We start from the raw sequence: 8,938 nt of genomic DNA, 5'->3' as shown, positions 1-8,938 counted from the left end.
TATATATTATCAGTAATCACTGCTTTAGGTGCCAGGTCATACAAGCACCTGTAGCTTCTGGTGCATGGGTGGTTGGACTGTACTGTGTGTTTTGGTGTAAGAGGTGGAGTCAAGGCAGAATCTGCAGTTCACAGCATCCTCCTCTAAACAGTATTCAAGCAACATGCAGGCAAATCATGAAAAATATCACTAAAATCATATAATAGCATTAAAAACTTACAGTCATGTGGGACCAGATTACTAGCTGTGGAGGGTTGCACATAACACCCAGGCTGGGCACTGCACCTCTACAGTGTACTGAGCTGATAAACTCCACTGTTGCATTGGCTGAACGTATTAAATGCACTTTCAAGTTATGCTATGTAGAGATCTTTTTGTTTCTAAGTAAACAAGTCCATATCTTTACCAAGAGCCCTGCCTGGTTGGGCACATTCTAGCATATAGAAAAACACAACAATCCATGTTTCTTGAATTTGTGCCTACCCACAGAGCATATGCCATGTCATTTATTAAAAACACAAAAAGTTTTAAGTTTCCAAGAACTCCTATTACCATGAAGGCCATGAGAGTTGACATCTAATTTTTCAGTCTATAATATTTAATAATGCATCTACTAGGAATGTAAAATATACCCCACGTTTAAACTTTCATCTGAATACCATGATCACTCTATATTTGTTTCTTTGTTTGGTGCAGAGCCTGGCTTCTAGGGAAAAAAAAAACCAAAGTATTCTTTCAATTATTTTCCTTCCAAGCATACTATTTTTTCCTCATGTTGTATGATTTCTGAAAGCAAAAACCACTAGTGCTAAATAAGAAGAAATTTATTACTCTCAACAAAAAGTTGTTTTACTTATTTTTGTGTCAGCATGGGACGGCTGTTTCCCTCCTTTATAATACCTTTATAACACCCCTTCTTGCTGTTTGCTCTATAATTGTAGATAAAACTTTCATTAGAATGCCTTCAGAACTCAGCTGAATGTATGCTCCTAAACTGGTGCTCTGATAAAAATAAATGTTTAGATTTATAGTCCCTGACTTATGGGTCTAACAGTTTCTTTGTTTAGTTCTGCTACGTTTGTAAGTAGAATATAACTAAAAAAGAAATGTGGTTATTTTATCAAGCATGTGGTGTGATAGCTTCTCTGGTAATTTGAAAAGAAGGTTGATGAGATATAATCTGCTCTTTCTAGAATTTGAAGATTCAAGGGAATTCAAGAATTGGCTGCTGGGCCAGGGGTTTAGCTCAGTGGTGCTGCCACCTTGGCTGCTGTCTTTTCAACAAGATGTGCACCCAAAGCAAGTTTGTATGGACTAAGATATGAAAAAATACAATCATTTTAGAATGAAAATATGCCTATGCTCTTCTTGATTAGGCATTTTTCCTCGTATCACTTTGGCCTAGGAACAAACCAGGTCATTTTTCTAAACCAAAAAGAAGGAAGTAAAAAAAAAAAAAAAAAACCCATTTCTTCCCAGTTTCTAAAAGATTCTTCCAAACATATCTCTACGTGTGTATTTGTTTTGCCACTGGGAGTGTGATTGGTAAGTTTCATGGATTTACACACACATGCCTGACTTCGCCCAGGCCTTTTTCTGATTGGGAGTGAGTTACTCTAAGAAAGAGACTATTTTTGCCTGCTTCTCCAGAAGCAGGCTCTTCTCTAGGCGTAGGATCTCTGTGTCTCCTTTGATAAAGCTGCCTACTCCCAGTGTTCAAATAAATGGCCTGATTGTATTTGACATAAATATGAAAACTGAAAAGAAAATGTTTCTTCCTTCACCTTTCTAAAGAATTAAACTAATATTTGATCTCATAGCTGTTTTGCTCTTTGCTTCTCAACAGGTTCAGAACCCAGACAGGGAAGATATAAAAGGAACACAGGTTATCATCGAACTCCAACAGTAGTTATGAGTGTTAATTATTTAGAAAGCTAATGTCAAGGGTTACTCTGAGGGCCTCCAGGCATGTGTCCCGGAGTGAGCAAGTACCAGCATATGAGGTAGATTTTTCCAAAAGCTAAATCCACAGGCTTATTTATTCTCATTTACCCCAGCAGTCAGAAACTGTCTTAGCCTTCATGCAGCAAGATTCCAAAGAAGAAAAGAGATGTAGACAGTTGATTTTCTTACCAGTTTACTTATCAGCAAATGACCAGATCAACTCTGGAGAATATCAAGAAAGTTTTAAAACTATTGCTAAGCAGCAAAGTTTGTTTCTAATTTGAGACAAGCAGATAATACAAATTATTTGTGATTAAAACTGGTTCTGCTTTCTTTCTACACTATTAATAATTTAAAGTTTAAAAACAGAAGTCCTCAAAAATGTTGTGTCTTTAACTATTCACACTTTTATAAGTCAAATTTCCATTATTGTCAGACATTTTTAAATTTTTTGCTTTGTTGCTAATGACTTTAATTAGCTACATATATATAAAATTTTCAGAATTTATTTTTTATTAGACATATCTTTCTATATGAATAAGTTTGTACTCATGGAAAATGATGTGTTGGTAAAATAGTTGGCAATTACAGTTAAAAATTATGTTAATAAGATCTAGTTTCAAAGAAATATTCCAAAGGAACAAAGACATTATAACAACATTAGCCCCACTATAATAATAATTATATAAAAAATATTTGCACTACCTTTTCTATAGAATTATAACTAATTCAAATAAATTAGTAAAAGATTTATGCACAATTCAAATTGAATTTAACATTTAAATACTTGATATACTATGTTTTATAATAAAAACATTCAACATTCCAAATAAGTCAATCATTTCTTAGTTGCTCTAAAAATGTATGTAATCTGAATAAAAATCCTAAAACGTAGTTTTGTACCTCAGATTCATATAAAAATGTCAACATAATTTGAAAATTCACATTTAAAGTACTATTCAAACCTAAAATAATTAAGACAGCAGAGCACTCCTGCATGAACAGGCAAACCTAACAATGGAACTTGAAATTCTAGAAACAGTGTCTTCATTTATCCTGAGGTTTGGAGAAGATGGTAGCGTGGGTCAGTATAGTATTATGGGTTAGATTAAGAGTGACTGCCAAATTGTCAGCTCTGCATGGGAGGAAAGGCTTTTGAGAGGTGATTGGATCGGTCAGATCAGAAGGGGCATGTCGATGGGGTCATGACTGGGAAGAGGGTCCCCTCCCCGCCCCACCTTCACCACCTCCATTCTTGCTATTTCCTGGCTGCCATAATGTGAGCAGCTCTTCTGTCCACACACATCCATCCTGAAGCCAGATGCCATGCAAGGACCGAGACTTCTGAAACTGTGAGTTAAAATAAACCTCTCCTGGCACATGGTAGAGGAGCAGCACTTCATGGCAGTGAGAGAAGCTAAAGCAACAAAGGACTTCAGCAGCTTCTTTCTGCCCCGTTGATATTCTATCTAGGATACTAGGGTTGCAATAATGCCAAACAATCAGTGAGCTGACGCAGCAGTCACTCACTCTTAATCCCAGCAGCACACACTGCAGATCCGGCCACCCCTGAAAACAGCCCCATTTATAACCACAAGAGGGCTTGAAAGAGGCAACTAGAAACAAACCATGACACCATCTGAAAGGAAATGGATCACCTCACATCTAAAACCAAAATCAATTCTCGACAAACCTTAGAACTTAATAAATGACAATACCAAGCAATAAATAATAAAAAAGGAAGCAAAAATATGTTTACATAAAGTCATAGCAAATAAAGTATGAGTGAAAGATGTTTAATCACTCTGAAAGTGATTTAAAATACCTGCATTTTTTGATATTTAACATTGACAAAGTTCAAAATGCTTTTTAATTCATGGTGAAACTATGATGAAAAAAACACCCATAAATAGAGATGGAAATATGAGAGTATAATTTAGTCCGACAAGATGAGGAGCAATTCAATAACACATCAATATTAAAAATTAACATATTCTTTGATCTACAATCCCTTGGGCTGTGCTGTATCATACAAATAAAGTATATATAACATTTTAATCAGACTATTCATCATAAGCTTACTTGTAATATTGAAAGACTTGACATATGTAAGAGGCTGAACTCTGACATTTTATGGTGTGACTAAGTTTAATAAACTCTTTTTTAAAGACTAAATTAAAAGCAATATTTTTTGAGAATTGGTAAATAAACACTTTGCTTTAGTATTTTAAACTTTTGCTTAGGTGCGAAACCTTTACCTAGTGTTTTTTTTTTTTAACCATGTTATAAAATACTTAGGGCTCCTTCATTCTTTTCAAAATACATTTTTCCTTATAGATTGCTGCCTCTCATGAACACTTACATCTATCACATGAGTTAAAAAACACACATACACACATTAGCTTCTGTCTAAACATAGGTTCTGAAAAGGTAAAATATTAGTAGTTATCTACATGTTGGTTATACCTTAGTTTACCATTTTCCAGATTGCATTATATGGAATTTTATTCCTATAGGAAGCTCTGATAAAAGACAGTTTCAAAGTAAACTAAAATGTGGGCTCTATTACATAAGATTTTTTAAAAATTTTAAATTGAACTCATTGGTACATTCTAGGTAGACAGCACAGTTACATTCATTACTGGGATCTTGTGCCTTTACATGCCAGGTCTTGGTTCTCATTTTTTCCCCTTGTCCCCACTCTCCCTTCTCTATTACATAAGATTTTCTGAACTGAATGAGTTAAAGACTGAGAAGTTGTGCAGAAAAGAAACTATTGCAGTCATATTTAATTTACTTTTCTCTAAAGTTATCTGGATGCAGAATCTTTTCTGTTCTTGATAAGAAAAAATTTTAGCCACCTATGTAACATACTTTGAGGAATCTGTTAAGTCTGCCTGATTTGTTTTCAGAGCCTAAAGGAAACAATAAATGAGAAGAAGAATAGGTAGAAGCCCTAGTACTTAGGGCTTACAGAACAGAAAAGGTGAAGCCATCTATAGGAATCAGAGACCTTAGGGAGGGAGTGAGGTGAAGAGAGGAGATCACAGAGCATGAAAATCATATTAACAAATCAGGGCTATGCAGAAAGGAAGAAGACAATGCAGAAAGGGAGGGGGTAAAGGATAGCAGAAAATAATTTCTAGCATTACGCTTTACCTATATTAATACTGCAAAACTGACACTCAGAAATAGTAGGTAAAATTCTTTAGGTAGCCAAAGCATTTTTGAACTGTCCTGTACAAAGATGCTCCAACTCACTCCAAACACTGTGGAATTCCAAACAAACAAGTACTGAAGTTGTGCTTGAACTGGGTCTGTCTGACTGGAGCATTGTGGTTCTTTTATCTTCTGGTTCAAGGATCTCAGAATCACAGGTTGTTGAGCCTGACAGGATAACAAATAGCATCACATTTAAATTTTTTAATATAAAAGTAAGAAACTAAGAAATAAAATAAAGGCTTATGTAAGGGTGGTTAATGAGCTTAACGTTGGTTCCATGGCTAATTAAGAAAGAAATTTTGAAATCAGAGGATCATGTATTTAGATATTTAGATGGAGGGTTTGTCTTTTAGTAGTCATGCAAGTGTAGGCAACTTATTATTCACTTAAAAGTGTGTTTTTCCTTAATTTCTTTAAAAAATGAAAATGATACAATAGATAAAGTGAATAGTATATTGTTGAAAGAGTGCGAACAATGAGTGGTAGCTAGTAAAAGTGAATTTTTTTTTGTTTTTTTTATTTCGGTTTGGTACTGAGGATCAAGCTCAGGTCCTTGCGCTTTCAAAGCAGGTGGCAGAACCACTGAGCTAAATCCCCTAATGAAAGCGGTAATTATTATAACAGTGCCGTCAAAGAAGAAAGGAAGCATAAAAACTGCAAGATCCAGTTGAAAAGGCAGAAGGTTCTCTGTTGTGTTTCTTTCTTTCATTTTTCACCATTGGTTTAGTCAGAGTCACCCAGGAAAGAATACCCAATATGTTGTAGGTATACAGATAACAATATAAATTTGTATTTATATTATTATTATATTATTTATATTATATATAATAATATAATATAAAGACATTTTTGTAAGGAATTTTTCACGTGATTATGGAGGCTGTGTCAAGATCAGCAAAATCAATCTATGGAGTAGAATGTTACAATAGTATATAACTTCAAAAAAACATTGGAGTACATAAAATACTGTGTCTGAGGAGATCCAGAGAGTCCATGATACAGCTCCAAACCCAGGAGAACAAATACTGTAGTATCATTGCCACTCCAAGGCCAGGAGGATTAAGACTAGTGTTTTACATGGAGTTGAAGGCAGATAAAATCTAATATCCCAGCTTGAAAGCAGGTAGAATTCCCTCCTCTGTGGGAAAAGATTAACATTTTTGTTTATTCAGACGTCATCTGCTACTTGAGGCCTACCCACATCATGAGAGGGCAGTCCAATTTACTAAGTCTATCAATCGAAACCTTAAATTAATCAAAAACTCCCCTACAGAAGCATCCAGAACATCTTTTGATCAAATGTTTGGGCACCGTGTGGCCCACTCTATTTGATACTTAGAATTAACTATCATATCATCTCTCAATTTATAAGTGGAAATCGGTAACAGGGTCAGGTGCTTCACATGCAGCCCTTAAAACTGCCTCATACTTATTCATTTTTTTTCATTTGCCCATTCATCTACTCGCCTATCTTTCCCTCTACCCAAACATCCATCCACCAATCCATTCACTTACATATCAGATAACAATAACATCAGCAGTTACTGTTATTCTATCATAGGTGAGCCTTGTTTTTGTTCCCAGTTTCAGTGTTTTAGAAACAAAAAGGAAAAAATGATATGGGCTGCTTAAGGATTTGAAAATAATTTGAGATAACTAGGAGGTGGGATGATTTGAGAGCATTTCTTAGATTTGCCATAAGGTCTAGAAAATAATCACCGAGTTTGATGAAAGCCTAAAAGAGCATTTCATCTCCACTCATCACTCTAAGGCAGTTTGCACCAAAAAGCCAAGGAAATTCAATATATAACTGTGAGTAAAAATAAATCTACTGTGCAGAATGCCTTTGAAATAAACCTTGTATCGCAGTCGTTGTCATTGTGTTAATTCAACATATTCTCTCCAGGTATTTCCCCCTGCACATTTAACTATGGCTCGTATTTAATAAATGCAGGATCTACTATAGGCTATGCACATTTGAATGTTTTGTACATATAGATAGCTAATTCTTGATTTTAACTTGAGTTTCATTCAGACCCTGTGAATAATAATATCTTATTTTGGAAAATGAACAACAGACTGCAAAGTTGATGTTAACAGTATAAAAAACCATGCTTTAGTTAGAATCATATCCTTTTTACATCCTGATATGTGTCTGCATCAGGTCCTAAGTAGGTGAACTGTGGGAAAGGTCTTGGAATTGGCCCTCGTGAGTTGATTATGAGAGCTGACCATTACACTGTAATTGCTCACATGGAACTCTGCAATCTTGACAACTGACTCTGTGAAACTCTACCAGCAGGAGAAAGTAGAGAGAAGCTCAAGGCTGAAATGGAAGGGATTTTTTTTTTTTTTTTGCTTTTTGTCTCAGGGGCACCCAGGAATAACAGTAGCAATTCTTACCCTTAGCAGCAGATAAATTTGGTTTATAGTTTCCCAGCATCTACAGGCCCAGTTTGTTTGTGCTCATCTCAGAGTCATGATTATCAGCAAGCCAGAATCTCCTGGTCAGAGAGCTGGGCCCCTGCTCTATGGCGAAGCTTCTCAAAACTCAGACTCTACCTGTAATCAGACATTGGAGTCCCAGCCTCATGGTACTCATGCTCCAAGGTCAGGGAGACTGGCTCCAGCTGAGTAGCAGCCCATCCTCAGCAGGCTGACTCTCAGCTTTTTCTAAGCATCTATGTTTTAATTATTCTAGCATCTTCCTTCATTATCATGACTTTACTAATGCTGGCTCCCTTCTTAGTACTTCAATGACTTGTGGCTTTTTCTTTTATTTAATTGAAAAAAAAAAAAACCGTATCGATCCAACAGTGCTTTATATTTTAAACCCTCTTAGTTAAAAGAGTGTGTGGATTCCGTCTCCTGACTGGATCCTTGCAAAAGCTCTAATCATTTGGCAGAGCTAACTTTGTGTTAAGACTCAGAATGATCAATCTTAAGTCTTATATGGGAAAAATAATTGTCATAGTCACTTTCTTGTCACTGGGACAAAATACTCAAAACCTACAGTTTAAAGGAGTGCTTTATTTTGGGGTCCTACTTGGACACTCTTTTCTCTCTCTGCTTCTTTGGCACCATGACGTGAGTAGCTTTCCTACACAAGACCCTTTCAGCATCCTCTTTCTGCCTTGGATCCAGCTGACTACAGACTAAGTCCTTTAAAACCATGAGCCAAGAGATTCCTGCCCTCCTTTAAGATGTGGGTGTTGGGTATTTTGTCCCAGCAGCAAGAGTGGCACTAAGACAAAGCTTTTTATACTTTTTTCCCCTCCTCTTTTTACCTCTTTTCAGCTGATTAACAGATTGGAATACCCAGGACTGCTTCATTTGGAGAACAGGATGACCGGCTAATGAGTATTAATATTATGCTACTCTCAGCATTACATGGTATCTGAAAGGGAAAAACCTTTAGTGAGAGAAATATATTTCCACAATAGATGACAAGAGGATCTACCTATGCATATCCTTCAGAGATGCAGAGCATAATAATAAAAATTTTCAGGACGAGTGTTTTAAAACTTAGGGCTATAAAAATTAGGAAATTTTGAGCTGGGGATTTAGCTCAGAGGTTCTGCTACCTGCCTCAAAAGCACAAGGTCCTGAGTTTGATCCTCAGTACCAAAAACAAAAACAAAAAACCCTCAAAATTAGAAAGTTAAAAAAGAAACCCAGTTTGAAAACAGAACATTAATAAAATACTGTACAAATATAGTCTTGGTATTATAGGCAACTAAGTTAGATAAGAAGTAATATACAGTCAGTAAAG

The sequence above is a fragment of the Fukomys damarensis genome, unplaced genomic scaffold (assembly GCF_012274545.1).
Source record: "Fukomys damarensis isolate Sample0158 unplaced genomic scaffold, DMR_v1.0_HiC HiC_scaffold_2, whole genome shotgun sequence".
Classification (NCBI taxonomy): domain Eukaryota; kingdom Metazoa; phylum Chordata; class Mammalia; order Rodentia; family Bathyergidae; genus Fukomys; species Fukomys damarensis.
The sequence above is the reverse complement of the archived record's forward strand: the minus strand, read 5'-3'. Positions refer to the sequence as shown.